The 14,608-nt window shown below is 38.5% G+C and overlaps 1 protein-coding gene across 6 annotated transcripts in view; it reads left to right on the top strand.

Moving 5' to 3' along the window:
- RBMS3 (RNA binding motif single stranded interacting protein 3) overlaps positions 1-14,608 on the top strand; it is a 709,829-nt gene that overhangs the window by 670,687 nt on the left and 24,534 nt on the right. The gene's annotated exons all lie outside the window — the stretch shown is intronic.

Below are 14,608 nucleotides of genomic sequence, written 5' to 3'. Positions count from 1 at the left end.
TTTAAGCTGTGTAGGTCATACTCAGTTAACTCCCCCAGTGTCAGAGAAAGGCAAACACCCCTCTTAATTAATATCATTGAAGCTCTCTGAAGAGTTCCTGAAATACAGCATCTACAGACATATACAACCAAATATGGTGTTTTGATATGTGAATGTGTGCACACTGCATGTAATGTAAATTTTTGCAAAAATACAGGCATACGTATTACACTTCTATATCTTTAGCACACATGCTCTTTATGTAATAATTACATGAAACATGTCTTTACATAACATGCTCTGTTATGCACTTACCCTTTCTTTCACCACTGTTCTACTTGATACTAATCTATAGGAACACAGTTTTCCTATTACTGTAGTAAATATCATCGTATCCCACAGCTGTAGGGAGGAGGGGAAAAGATCCAGCAGGCAGGAATTGTGCAGCAAGATTGATTTATTTAATTATTTTACAAACTCTTTTACAGACTTTTTTCTTCATAGTCTAATTGGACAAAGGATCAGCCACTTCTTGGGGGTGATTGGCTAAAATCCTAAAACATCCATTGTCAAAATATTTTTCTACTGTTCTATAAACAAAATTCTCCAAGGTCGCAGGTGTTCGTGGTTTATGGAACTTCTGCTAATCTCTTCATGAGAGAGAAAAGTATCCCACGGTTTAGAAGTAGCAGGAAAATTCCTTGCTAACAGCATTTTTGTATCCACATTTTCCAACTTTTTTTTAATTGAATAAGGTACTTAATAAAGTTACATCTGTACAAAGTTATTTAACCCACTGTGTTGGGTCTCCTCCTGGTCCTCTTCTCTTCACCTCCTTCTTCCTTATCTGTTGAATTTAATTCTAACTCCAGTGTCTCTTCCCACTTCTTTAAAAAAACTGTAAAGACCTAAGGCTTCTGTATTTTTTTCCCATAAAACTTAAACATGATTGTTTATTGTTTATTCCTGATATTTTAAATGTTGCATTCAACAATCCAAAGAAGTAGGAATCACATCGCAAACTTAATCTCAGCATTTTTCCCATCATGAAATTGAAGGAATTACTTGGACTAGTGAGAATTTCTGCAGGTGTAGTTACTGTGATTCCATAGCGTGTTTAAAAGTTAAGGCAAAGAAATGGAAAATGAATTCTGGTTGTGCTGTTGGCCAGCTCCTATGAATTTTTTCTTCTGCCTGTCATTTTCAATTCCATAACTCTTAACAGACATTGTCTTCTGCCCTCATTGTCTCGCAATCTTAATGCAAACTAGAAAATTCCCAGTTAATGTTCTCTTCTTACTTGAGACAACTCTTACAGTGCTTACAGTAACAAATCCATCTGGGAAGTCAGGCAAAGGACTCTGAGAGGCAATGGGTCATCTAGTGTGTGACAACAAGATCCTGAACTCATGTTACTGCAACCAAATCTTCCCTTTCTCTTCCTAGCTCTTTACAGTTTTATCTTTCAAGGTCACAGCATTCCCCATGATAATTTCTTGAAATACATTCAGAGGTATACCATACAGTATTATGTTTACTTTCTGTAAAACTCCTAACTCATTCACAGAAAACTTAAAGAGCAAGAAAGAGTAAATGATTGATGAGTGCTACAATATCCATAGGCTTTTCAAACATCTCAAATGACACCCTATTTTATCACATACAGGATTTCTCTTTGATAAAAACAGCATCAGCACCATATCCAGTTAAACTACTCATGCAAGCAGGATAATAATGGATGTCATAGAGAATTCCTCCTATTGGGAATTCCTCCTATCAGAATTCAGGATTTGGGCTGCCAGTAGCAGTTTTCTTGGATGTATCTATCCTAATGTGAAATTCATTCTTCAGCATGTATTCTGTTACAGAAAATAAAAACGTGGGGAGCACAAGCTATTTAGAGACATGATTTATTTAGAGATATTTTTACTTCATTTATTTGGAGTTCTGAGTTTTGGTCCAGAGAAAGGAGCATTGAGAGCATAAAGCATGAGGAATTGTGCCAAGTCTAAGCCATGCTACTGTGAGTACCTCAGCAGGACTAGGTTTTATGGGAGGTAAAAGATATAAATGATACATTTCTGTTACGAATATGTTTTTCAGTTTTATCCTTAAAACTGTGCAACAGAGTGCCATAAAGAGCCACCAGCTACCTTTCAAGAAACCAGCCAGATTTTTTTAGGCAAACGAGACAAAAAGTCACAATTCTACTCACTGTTGGCAGTAACTCTGTCCCAATTTAATTTAAAAGCTTGCAGTATGCGAAGCAGTTTTTATTGGAAGGCTTTCATATGTTCACTTCCTTAGACAAAGCATTTTGCTAATTAACATAACATATTTTTCAGCCGAAACAGATCCCTGTGGTCACTTAAGTGAGAGTTGACTTCAAAACCACTTCACCACTTGCCTGATTCAGGATGAACACTGGGTTTCTAAAACATTGCTTCCACAGAAAATCTATTCTCTAGTGAGTGAGCTAGAGAAATAGCATAAGGGCCTATGCAGCTTCGTATCTTGTGGGAATTACTCTGCCTTTTGATGCTCCTTAAAAGATTAAAATACTCTGTCCAGGCTGGCGCCATTCCATAACCCTTTACAGAGGAGCACTCTTTAGCTCTTTGGTGAGGCGAGTGACCTGAGTAACAGCAACCTCTGCCATTTCCTGCCTTGACTCCAAAAACTGGATTTGAGTTTTGATCTCTCAGCCCTGAAGCACATATTAAAACCTTTGGGAATCCAGGGGCAGCTCCCTCCATCCACTTGATTATTTGGTCACCAGCCCAGGGCGGGCTTAATGCTGGCAGGGCTGTTCACTTCCAGCTGGGAGCATCCAATTCAGCAGTCAAAACAAAGTAGTTTTCCTACAGACTCACTCATAGTCAGCTGCATACCCACTGCCCTAGGTAAAGCCTTCCCCTCAAAACACAAATAATTTTGTTTAGGAAACCATTTGCCATTAATAGGGACAAGAAGATTTCTCTCTATCCAAACTTCCAAAGAATGCATGTTTAATTTAATTTTATTATATTTTTAACATTCTTATATTTTATCTATTATTGAATTGTCTGCATAAAATTAGACATCTCTGCTATACCAAGCACTCCCTAACCAGGAGGATGCACTAAGGCTATCAATATGCCAGGCCAAGGGAAAAGCTGCAAATCCATCTTTGCTTGATTCCAATGCCAAAGGATGGTATAGGGCACTGGAGGGAGAGAGAAGGTTGCCTGCCATTTATGGCAACTTGACCCCATATTCCTGTGTTGTGAGAGAAATTGGCACAGCATTTGAATGTCCCAGTTACTGTGCTTTGTGCTTCATCCACCAAGAACATAATTCTTTTTTGCCTTTATGAAAATCAAATTGATTTCCGCTGGTGAAAATACAGTTTTTGTTGCTGATGAATTGAGAGGCACATGTGCTGCTCTGATCCAGTCTGCTTGAAATCTGGAGTTAAGCAGACAATCTGCCAGAGGGGTGATTTCTGCCATATTTATATGTATTTTTCATACACACCTCTTCACTCAAAAAGAGCAAAAAGCATTTACATGGCTGTATTAGCTGTGGGCAAATACATAAAGAAAACCTAAGTTTAAATTATGTCAAGATTACAGCAAGAAAGCAATAGCTTTGAATATTCTGATTAAGGCTGACAACTCAGTCTCAGCTCCTACAACTGTATTAAAATGAAATTTTAATGCCAGAAGGCATAATGCGAAGATAGACAAGGGGTTTAAAGCTTGATTTTTTTTTACTAGTTTATTATTATTTATTATAGTAAGTCTTGTTTTTCCTATGTAATATTCATCTACAATTAGGTCTGCTATTAAAAAGGTATTGTAGAGGGAGAATAGAGTGTGTGAGTCTGTAAGGGTAGCACTGAAAGAGGAGCATTAGTATGTGTTTAATAATGTAGGGAGGCTGGAATTGTTCCATCATCAGCCTGTCATTCAAAATGTTTCTGATACAGCCATTGATCTGACATCTCTTTTGTGGTTTAATAACGTTGTGATTGATGCCTGAGTGGATATAATACAAAAACTTTTAGAAATGCAAAAACTGAGCAGTTTGATCACTGCTTTCAGTCATTGTTGCTTGGCACTTCCATGTTTGGCCATCAGCAGCAATAATCTGCCTCTTCAGTGGGAAGAAGATTTGCTTTATTCTTTCTCTTCTGCTTCTCATTCCTGAAGGAAGTGTGCTGTTCTGCACTTTCTTGGTCAGGGTTTCCCTCCCCTCCCTGCTGTTAGCATCCATTTCAGGTACTGCTTGGGTTCCAGTTACATTCAATAGTTTGAGGCACCCTTTATTAGTCCTCATAGGCAGAGGGGTAATTCCATCTTTTTCTCCCTCTCCTTTGGAGCTGCCTTACTGTAGCCTTGTTTCAACTTAAACCTTTGAGGCCCACACCACTGGGAGAGTGAGTAGAAGCCAGGTTTTTTTGTTAAAACTGGTAGTTCAACTGGGCTGCTTAATTGTACTTCACACTTGCAGTTCACTCTGCTTTCAGTTTCTAATATAGAAACATGATAGGCAACTTACAAAATAAACCCTCCGTTGCACTTTTTAAACAACAAAACAAAATCAAATTTGTTTTAATTGTTCCAGTTACTCTGTATTAAAAATGCAGTCAGGTGAAAGAATTGTGCTGACATAATGTGGGATCCTGTTGTAACTGCGAACTACCCTAACTCAGCTTTCCTGGTTTATAGTATCACCGAAATTTCTCAGTGGAATAGCAGGCTTGTTATGCAGGTACATCAGTCTTATCTTTCACTTTGTTGGTTCTTTTTGTTGCCAGCAAGGCTTGATGATATCTCCAGAACCCTTCAATGGAACAACAAGCTTGTTATAGGTTTTTTATCTTTTATTTCCTTTGGATACTCCATGGTCACCGGTGGTTTAAAATGTCACCTGAAGGCCTCAGCAGAATAACTGCTTTGTTAGATAGGGTTGGTTTTTTTTTCCTGTTTAATCTTCCATTCTATTTGCAGATACTGCAGCTACATGGAGCTGAAACATCATCACATTCCCCTCATGTTCAGATTCTTGTTCAAAAAGAAGTCTCTGTTATTCTAATTGTATGTCACAAGGTCCTTGGAGAGCTACAGGAGCAAAGTTTCTTTGCAGTCTTGTGCCTTTCACGTTATCAGGTGTTAATCTTAGAGCTCTTTTATTTTATTTACTGACTGACAGTTTCAGTTACTGCTTGTGTGGAAAATATAGGACTGAACCCATTGCAAATAAAATAGCCTAGTTCAGGCTGAAACTAAGATCTTCCTTATCCTTTTACTCAGCCAAAGTCCAGGGCAAATGTGAGTGATTAACAACATGGATCTGTCTGGGGCAGGGGATCCATTTAAGAAGAAATTATTATGGTTGGAAAGGAGATCAGCATAAATTCTCACAAGATTGATAAAAACCAAATAACTCCTCCTGCACCTTCCTTCCCAAAGAGTCCCTTGAAAGGCAGTTCCAATTTACCTCACATGTAATTTGAGATAAAAAGGGGCACTCAGTGGAACTGAAAAGCACCAGATTCAAGGCAGTCAACAGGGAACAAAGAACTTTTATCATGAAGGATTAAAGCAATTTGCAGAGTTCACTGCCACTAAATATTATTGAGACAAATAGGTTAACAATCTTAAAAAATAGATTCAGCATTTCTATGAGTAAACATTTGTGGATGCATTTTTTGTGGAAAAATTTTTAAATTGACAGCATAGGCCAAACACCTGCTCAGGTGAGCAAGGAAAGATGTGATCTTTTCCCTTTCTGGACCATCTTGAAATGCCACAGACTTGTGTAAGAATTGGGCCGATCAGCTCTTGTGCAGAGGAGACTCTTTCTACTCATCTGTTTCAACATGGGTTCCACAGTCTATGTCTGACCGTAGCTGTGGTTAGATGGTATTTTTGAATGAATAGAGTTTATAAAAACATATTTCTGTAGTGTTCCCCCTTCTCTTCTGAGCTCAGCTTTACTTTCCTACCATTTTTTGGTAGTGGCTTACTGTTTGCCCTTACGTGCAAGTGTGCCAACCTTCAAAGCCACTGCCTGTCATAGGCAGGAAAGGAAAATGTAAAAGGAGGATAAACACAGATGGAGGGAATTCCATTTTTGGTCCAAGCAGCACTTCAGCTGAGCCCAGCAGGTTAGTAGCTTTTATTCTGGGTTAAATTTTACCTTCACATGACACTTCCACAAATGAACAAAGAGCTTTTGTTGAGGACTCCCTGCCTCTTTTTGAGGTATCAGCTACTGACTCAAAGTGACATTAGCCCAGATTCCCTTTCAGAGCAGGAGTCAGCTCCCTGATTGTGGTGATAAAAATACACATCAACACAAAGCAACAGTGATGGATCAGCAAAGCAAAAAGTATCAGCCAGAAATGTCCTAACTAATATAACTTCATTTTCATCATCAAACTAACCTCATAATATAATTAATTTGCAGAAGACTTCACATAACTGTGAAGTAGAACATTTAGAGGTTTGTTTATCATATATTTTCTTAAACATGACTGCTGCAGTTCTATTTTGTGATTTCTAGAAGCGCCACCTGGTGAATGGGAGTGCAGTTCAAAGCCATGCACTGCATGTAAGATAAACTTCTTTATTTTGTAGCAATGGATAGAAACTGAAAGCCATAAAACTGGTAGTATCTGGCATAAAGTTAGTGGTCTGCAGAGTATCCTGCCACAAAAGGCTCCCCTGTAGTCATACTCCCTGAAATTTTTGTTGATATCTCTGCTACAGATGAATCAAGATTGCAAACTCATTTTGCTAACTAGTAGTAGGTCATTTACCTAAAAAATTTGAATTTTAAGAGGAAAAATATAATGTTCACACATTTTCTTATGAAATTGTGCTGATGCTATAAATGACAGGGCAAGTTTGGGGGAGAGAAAGAATCTATTTAGCAGAGAGGGAAGTAGAAGAGAGGAACAAATAATAAGTTTAAAAACCCCCTGAACATAATTCCAGGTTTGAAACATCCTGCCACACCTACAACTGACAAACTCAATAAAAGGTGGAAAACAGAAGTACTCTAAATGTCAGGTCTGTCATCTGTATTTTTTTGATGTGTTTCTCTTTTGTAAATGTGTTTTCCATTTTTCAATCAAGAACTCTTTGCCTTATTAGAACAAAACTTGTTTTTATTGTCCTGCCTGTGTTTAGAGAAGGCTCAGGTAATTCTGACAGGAATTATGAATATGGCTTTCCAGAGAAGTAATAAATCCAAGTATAAGTACTGAAGACAAACTCTGTGGGGTCTCCGTAATGCAAGGCAAGTGTGAGGATCTTAGAGAGGTGAAGGGTGTTTTTCAAAACTGTGACCATGTGAAAAGCAAGAAGTGGCTCCCAGAGGTGCTGCTTCCACAGCTCTTCTTCCCAAGAGCTGGGAAACAGATCTGTGGTCATTTCTCTTCATGTACAAGTGTACACAAACACAGCAAGAAGTCTTGAAATGCTTGAGGAGGCTGTATCCTCAGTGGAAAAGAACAACATGATAAATTATATGGGAAACCAATTAGTTTTATCATAAGTAATGTTGCAGTCCTTCACACAATATCATTTCGGTCTAATGTGAAGCACTTGAATTGTATCAACTTCAGACAGAGATGTAAACTTTAGCTGAAAGAAAAGGCCACAGAGGTGAAAGACAACAGTGGTTTGCAACACAACATAGGTGCATGAAGGGTACCCATGGAAATTTTAGTGGTGCTAACAATAAGGATATGAAAGTAGAATAGGGAAAGTATAACTTTAATATGTTGCAGAAATTGGTAATATGTTAAGAGCTAGACTAGTGTTAGAAATGAAGCATAGAAAGTTCATTGTTTGGGACATCTAGCACTCAACTGGGCTGAACACCTTAAAATCCACAGGAAGGACTTTCAGATGTTGACACAAATCCAGAGCAGTGGCTAATAGCCTTTTTTCATCTCCAACCTCTGTTTTTCATCACAAAGAAGCATTGTTATTTCAGTTCAGAACAAGTAATATTCATTTAAGTAGTGAGACTTCAATATATCATGAAAAATTTGAAAATGTTTACTGAGCGTGATGTACCAAGACTCAGAAAAGAGCTGTGCATCAAAATGACATTTTATTTGTAATGTCTGAGGTTTACACAGTCAAAGAGTAAACATATGTTGCAACTGAGCATTCACAGTATCCTCTTACTAAAAAAAATTTGGGCCCAAGAGGTAAGGTTGACTCATATCAACGTGTTGTGTGATTAGTAAGTATACCGCTCACTTTGGTTTTTTTTTCCTTTCCATTGGGATGGGTACATTTTGTTAAGCAAAATGTTCCTGCTCTGAGCAGCAACCTTTGAATTACATTTTCCATGTTCTTTCATAAGGCAAATTTTTTAATTCCAGAGGCACTGGGACTTCACAGAAACACTAGATTGCAGACGTTGCAGTGTTTTGGAAGGTGACCTGTTGCCACATTACTGGAAACACATACAATGGAGTTGAAAGTGAATTTAATCTAAAAGATGTTCAGTATTTTACATATTTTAATCACAGTGGAAGAGATAACATAACCTGTGTGTTGGACAAAGCCCTGGACCTACACCAGCTTGCAAAAATAATATTCCGTTGAATTTCACTGCCTTTTCCCATATCGTATCCCACTGAATTTCAGCTCACAGTGTGTTTCACAGTTAATCCACATGGTTTATCAGATGGTTGGCAAACTGGTACCCCAAAGGTTTAAACTTCCTGTAAGACAAATTACCAGTGCTTTTGAGGTATCTTTCTTGGTTTTTTCTGGAAAGAGCAGCCTGTTCAGAGTTCACTCATTTGTGAAGCAAGATTAAAGGAAGGAGCTAAAGGTGCAGTCTTCATACATTGTGTAAGACACTGGGGTCCTGGATATACAGTGATTTCAGCCTGAAGTTCTCAGAAAAGGATAAGCTTTGTTCAAATGATTTACAATTCTATAGGGAGCTGCTGATGGCAATAACCTCTTGTCCTCTGATGGTATTTTATATTCTGTGAGTTATGGGTGATTCTGTGTCAGAGCTACGAGGCTGTAGGATCCTCTTGCTCCTAAAAGACTCAATTTGGGAGGAGAGTTCTGCTATACCTAATATTTACTATGAAACAGCTCAGTCAGCAATTTTCATTGAGCTGTAGCAAGGGGTTTGAGAGCAGCTGCTTTGAGTGAATTTGGGAGTTTGCTGAATTGAATTGTTTTTCTACCAAGGTGATGAACTCTTGAACACAGCAGATTTCTACTGTGTGGCAGAGGTAAGCCACACCTCATTGGGATGGGTCCAGGGAGCACTCATATCCCAGAGGCACATCTTTTTCTGGTCCTGTGAAGGACTGCTCTATCCTTCATGATATTTTATGGCTTTTGAATGTGATAGACACACATGTATGCTTCTAATTTTGCCTTTTTCATTTTAGTGATTGCAATACAGCAACAGACACTTTGTTAAGACTTTAGTATCTAAATGTCCAAATTATTGTGTGTTTGCTAACCTCAACTCCCTGTTTTCCTTTGCTGTGTTTCCCTTGGGGGTTTCTCCTAAATCAGTATAATATTTATATAACACAAACTGATTTCACTGATGCAAGAACTTTGTGCAGTTTGTGTTTTCTGGCTTGTGAACCACAGCAGTGTGCAGGGTGTTCCGGTTTGGCCAAATTTAGAAATATACCTCTGAGAGAAGGTACAAACCCCTTCCCCTCCCCCCCCCCACCAGGTTCGGGAAAAAATAAATTTCCTCGAAGGAAAGTGAAGGAGATAAAACTATTTATTTACCAAACACACGGGAAAAGGAAAATAAGGCTAAATAATAAAATGTTTCACTGTGGAGGAAAAATCTGGGAAAGTGTTCGAGTCCTCCCTTTGGTCTCCTCGGAGCTGGGGCTTGGCCCAGGGCCAGGCCCTCTGTGCCCGATGGAAAGTCCTCCCGATGTGCCCTGAGGTTAAAAGCAGTCCAGTAGAAAAGGGAGAAAATCCAGAATTCCAGAGAAGGAAAAGCAAAATCCAACTCTCAGTCTCTCTCCGGAGAACAAGAAACTGAAAAACAACTGGCCAAAAGCTGACTCGAAAGCAGCAAGCCGGGTGCTTCCTTGCTCCCCTGCCGCAGCTGGGGGGGGGAAAGTCACTATCTCTACTTGACCTTGAACAAGCCGCAAACTGCTTTGAAAAAGTTTTGCTCAGTTTTTCCTTCCCCCTCTCAGGCTCAGTTTAGAGGCACAGAAAAGCACAAAAATTAATTTCTGGGCATAAGCAGCAATATGGGATACACATCATAAGGTCACCCCAAGACACAGGGTTTGCAGTATGGACCAAAGGTGCTGTGATTTCCAAAGTGATTTTTTTTTTTCAACCACTCAGGCACCTGACCACTCCCTTCCTCCTCTTTACTACAATTTTGCTCTGCTGCCAGCCCTTTCCACCTAAAACACCTGCACTTGACTAAAAAATTTGTTGTATTTTTCTTTTTTCAACTGCCACTTCTGACAGTGAAAATCAGAGTGACACGAATACAGTAACAAGGGGAAGTGAAAATTGGGCTATGATGGTATTCCCACAGATAACCTTGCCTAGTTTATCCACAGAATCCAAATTGGTGCTCAGAATTTTAGTGTTCAAAGATAGTTTTTTAACAAAAGCTATTTTGCTGTCTTTCTTTTAACATGCAAATGCTCCTAACTAGCTTTAGTAGAACTGATTTCCTGTGAAGACAATGGACTTAGAATCTTTAGTTTTCTGGGAAAAAATGGCTGTTCCAACAAAATGGTCATAATTTGATTGATTGGTGTTATTTTCCTATACACATTCTAGAAGATTATTGTATTACAAAAAGTTTATCCATAACTAAAAAATGCAGGTAGCAACAACTTCAGATTTTCTTGTTGTGTTATGGGACATAGGGAAATAGTAGCAAAAAATTCCAGTCAGTTTGTGGCCATTGGTTGAAGAAGGAGGTTTCCTTAATTTATTTGTATCTGAATGATAGATATTGAGAGCAGAAGATCACTGACCTTCCTGAAATGTTTATCCTTTGTTTAAAACTGAATGTAACAGAATTGGAAATCAGAAAATGATTGATGGAAAAATTTGAAGTAATTAATCTGCAACAGAAGGCAAAGAAAAGAATAATGCATTTCAAGGCTTATAAATCCACTTTTCCATTAATTTTCATACGAATGTCATGAGCACTGTTATATTTTCTTATGTTTCAAAACAGAAAAATATGGCTTAAGCACCATGGCATCATCTTGAGCTTATTTTTAATATTAGGATTCTGACTTTATTGCATACACTATTGGACATGTGTTCCAAGGAATGTTAATATATATGATTGCAATTACAAATCTGGCATAGAAGTGTAAAGTATTAGTGTCTCTGGTCTATAATTGTTCTACAGGGATCCTTGCAGGTGGAGCTGATCCTATTGTAAACTAAGAAATTCCAGTACTTACTGATAGTTTGAAGCGCTTATTTTTTGGCAGTTCAGTTAGTTCAGTTTATGAAGCTGTGGAGTTTCTATGGAAGTATTTTAACTCCATCTGCACATGTCCTGCAGATTTCTGCCAAACGTTTCTTCTTTTTCTTTTTCTTTTTTTTTTTTTTCCCTAAGGTACAAATTATACAGGAGGGAATCTATAGCATTTGCTGTTCCTCCCAAACACAATAGGGCTCCAGTCTTTTCAGAGACATCCTGAGGCAGAGAACAACTGACAGCTAGCAACAGCAGCATCTATATTGCATTTTATATTCTCAAGGTGTTTTAAAAATGTTAATTAAACCTTATAGCATCACTTAAATAATCAGACTAATGCAAGGTCTTCAACTCCCTTTGAGGTAAATGACCTCTATACAGTGTAGTCTTTCTTACAGTATGGACAGCAGCTCCTGTTCCAAACCCAGAGATTCTCAGCTGTACATTTAAGGCAAAGCCCAGAGTCTCAGTGTGATTGACTGCCATATGCTGTTCTGGTCAAGGCAGCTGAACTAATTGGCCCATTCTTCTCAGTAAGAAAAGAGAAGGTTTTACCAGTTCTAGTTAGATTTGGCTTTACTACCAAGCAGTGAAACTTAATTGCTTCTTGCTAAATCATCTGTTATAATCTGTCCTCTATAGTAATAATAATGAAAAATATTTTAAAATAGAATTTTGAAGTTAACTCAGTGTTCTAAGTTCCTGTACCAAATTATATCATGAATGTCAAATATCTTTTGGCATTTATATTTCCCTGAGTTCACTAACAGTATGGACAGCTGTGTCTTGGTGGTTGTACTTAATGTTTTTAGTCTTGCTCTGTTTTCATCTTCATGCTCCATGTAGTGTTTCTCATGATCTTCACAACAAGCAAAAAGTTCCAGTCCTGAGGCAAGGATGACAGTTAAGCAGATGCTGTTTCAGTTCACAATTACCATTCCTTCAAGGCTGTTAGGGGATATTACAGCTGGGCAGGCTGGCAAGCCATCCCCCACACACACACTCCCATCCTAAGATTAAATTTGTTGTCCCTGACATCAGCCACTAAGTGACAGGCATCTGCAAATGCCCATATTCAGCTTCAGGAATACCCAGTTTTATACTTTCTAAGTGTTAATTCTGCTAATTTCTATTTCTATTTAGTGTGGCCTGTGAGTTCAGTAATAACACTTCTATGTCAGCAGCGATCCTTCATTGTAAGGTAAATCATGCAAAGTCCTATGGCTTTAAAGTGTTGAATTAAATTTATTTGACAGAAGAATGGCCACTTTGTCGTCTCTGTCATATTTCTGGACAAGGAAATCTGTGGTGCAGTTAGGACTTTGTCCACTGCAAATATTTGCACAGCACTTAATCTTTTGGTTTTTATATATATTGTGTATGAAAGGAAAGGAGAAAGGGAACATTATGCTGATCAGTGAGCACCAGTGCAAAATGAAGATGTCTGAGCTTTACAGTCAGTCCATGTGCCAGAGCCAGAAGTGCATCAAAGAACCCGAATGGACAACCTAGCCTAGAAATAGATACTCTGCAAGATCCTCATGAGAAGAAAAATTGCCTGAGTAGGCTGTGGCATTTAGAAGAGGCCAGGATTGCTTGCCTGTACAGGTTGGGGTGCATTTGCGCAGCGTTTGTTCCTTTCCACATGACTGGAGCAGAGGGATCAGAAGAGTTCACTGAGAACTCCTGTTAGGGCCTGTGTGGAATATTTTAAATATATGTCTTTAAGGAAAGCTGAAGATGATTTACGTTCAGTTTGATGGCTGTGGATGGGCTTTCTCAGCTGTGGTTCCTATTTTTTTCCAGCACTGTATGTTGCATCGATGCCTGGTCCCCAGTAACATTTAAGAGAAATATATCTCGTAGTTTTGCCTCCTGATCTCATGATGAAGGGAAGGGTTGAAGATGTTCTTTTAAAGCACATGGGGGAAGGTGTTACAGCCTTTCTTCCTATTCCGAAGTGGATGTATCTGAAGCATTCCCAAGTATCTACAAAGAATCACTGGTGTCCTATAGAGGAAAGCTAGATGCCCTAACACAGATTTGGGAGAGTGCAGGAGACTGTCTCTCCTGCCGACCTTATCAGTTGTTACTGTTTTGCTGTCATTGACAGTAATGTTTCATTAATCAGCAATTCCATTTGAGAGGATATAGTGTGGTAGATTTTTTTGTCAGTTTTAATGTTCATGAGTGATTTATAATATTCTGTGAAATTAATGTATTACTTAAAGTATGCCTACAGAGCTGACTATGCAGTGTGACGCAATCAAAGGATCTTGTTCTCTCTTAGAACACCCATCTCCACGCTCTATCCATTTTATTTGCCATTTGGAGTATCTATCTTGTACCATTTTCAAACTGTTACTATGCAGCCACTGAAAAAGAGATGAAAAATTGTCTCTAGACTTTGTATTTCATTCAGGTATAAATCTGAAAAAGTTCTAGACCATCAGGATTAAAGATGTAGGAATTGCATATTGAAATATCTTAGAGAATATTCCAGACTATCCTGTAAATTGAACAATGCATCTCCCAGTACATTTTTTTTGTTTCCTCTCCTTTACAACAAGTAACTCACTGGTCTACAGCATTTCCTTTCTCTCACTTGAAATGGTTTTTAAATGTGCACTGCTGCAAAACCTTCCTTAAAGCCAGTCATGACTGGGAATTTTCTCTTTTCTCTTTTCCCTTTGCCCATCCTTATCTTTCTTTATCTTGAATTTGCCTTTGGGACCAGACTTACCCACTTTTCTGAGCTGGATGCAAAGTTTCTCAACCCCTCACTTCCTAGGTCTGCTCCCACCCCAGGGAAGCACAGCCTCGTAGTGCTGCTGAGTGACACGATAATACATTGCCTGGATGAGAGCTGACAGTCCTCTGAGAAATATGACAGTACCTCTGCCCTTGATCAGGCTTCCCATTTGAAAGTTTTCATTTTGGTAATTACATCCTTCCCAGATAGTAGCCCTAGTCATTGATCATACAAATATCATTATAACTGATTCCCGTAAGTCACCTTTTAAAGACAATTTCTATGGTTTCTTTTCTCCTTATATCTTCTTCCTCTGCAGTCACAGGATAAGACTTTTTCTGTCTACCCTTCATCTGATTGATTAGAAATGCCAAATACTTCCTTTACGTATGGCCTGGT

The sequence above is a fragment of the Corvus cornix genome, chromosome 2, assembly GCF_000738735.6.
Source record: "Corvus cornix cornix isolate S_Up_H32 chromosome 2, ASM73873v5, whole genome shotgun sequence".
NCBI lineage: Eukaryota > Metazoa > Chordata > Aves > Passeriformes > Corvidae > Corvus > Corvus cornix.
Note: the sequence above shows the minus strand (reverse complement) of the source record. Positions and strands in the feature narration are given on the sequence as shown.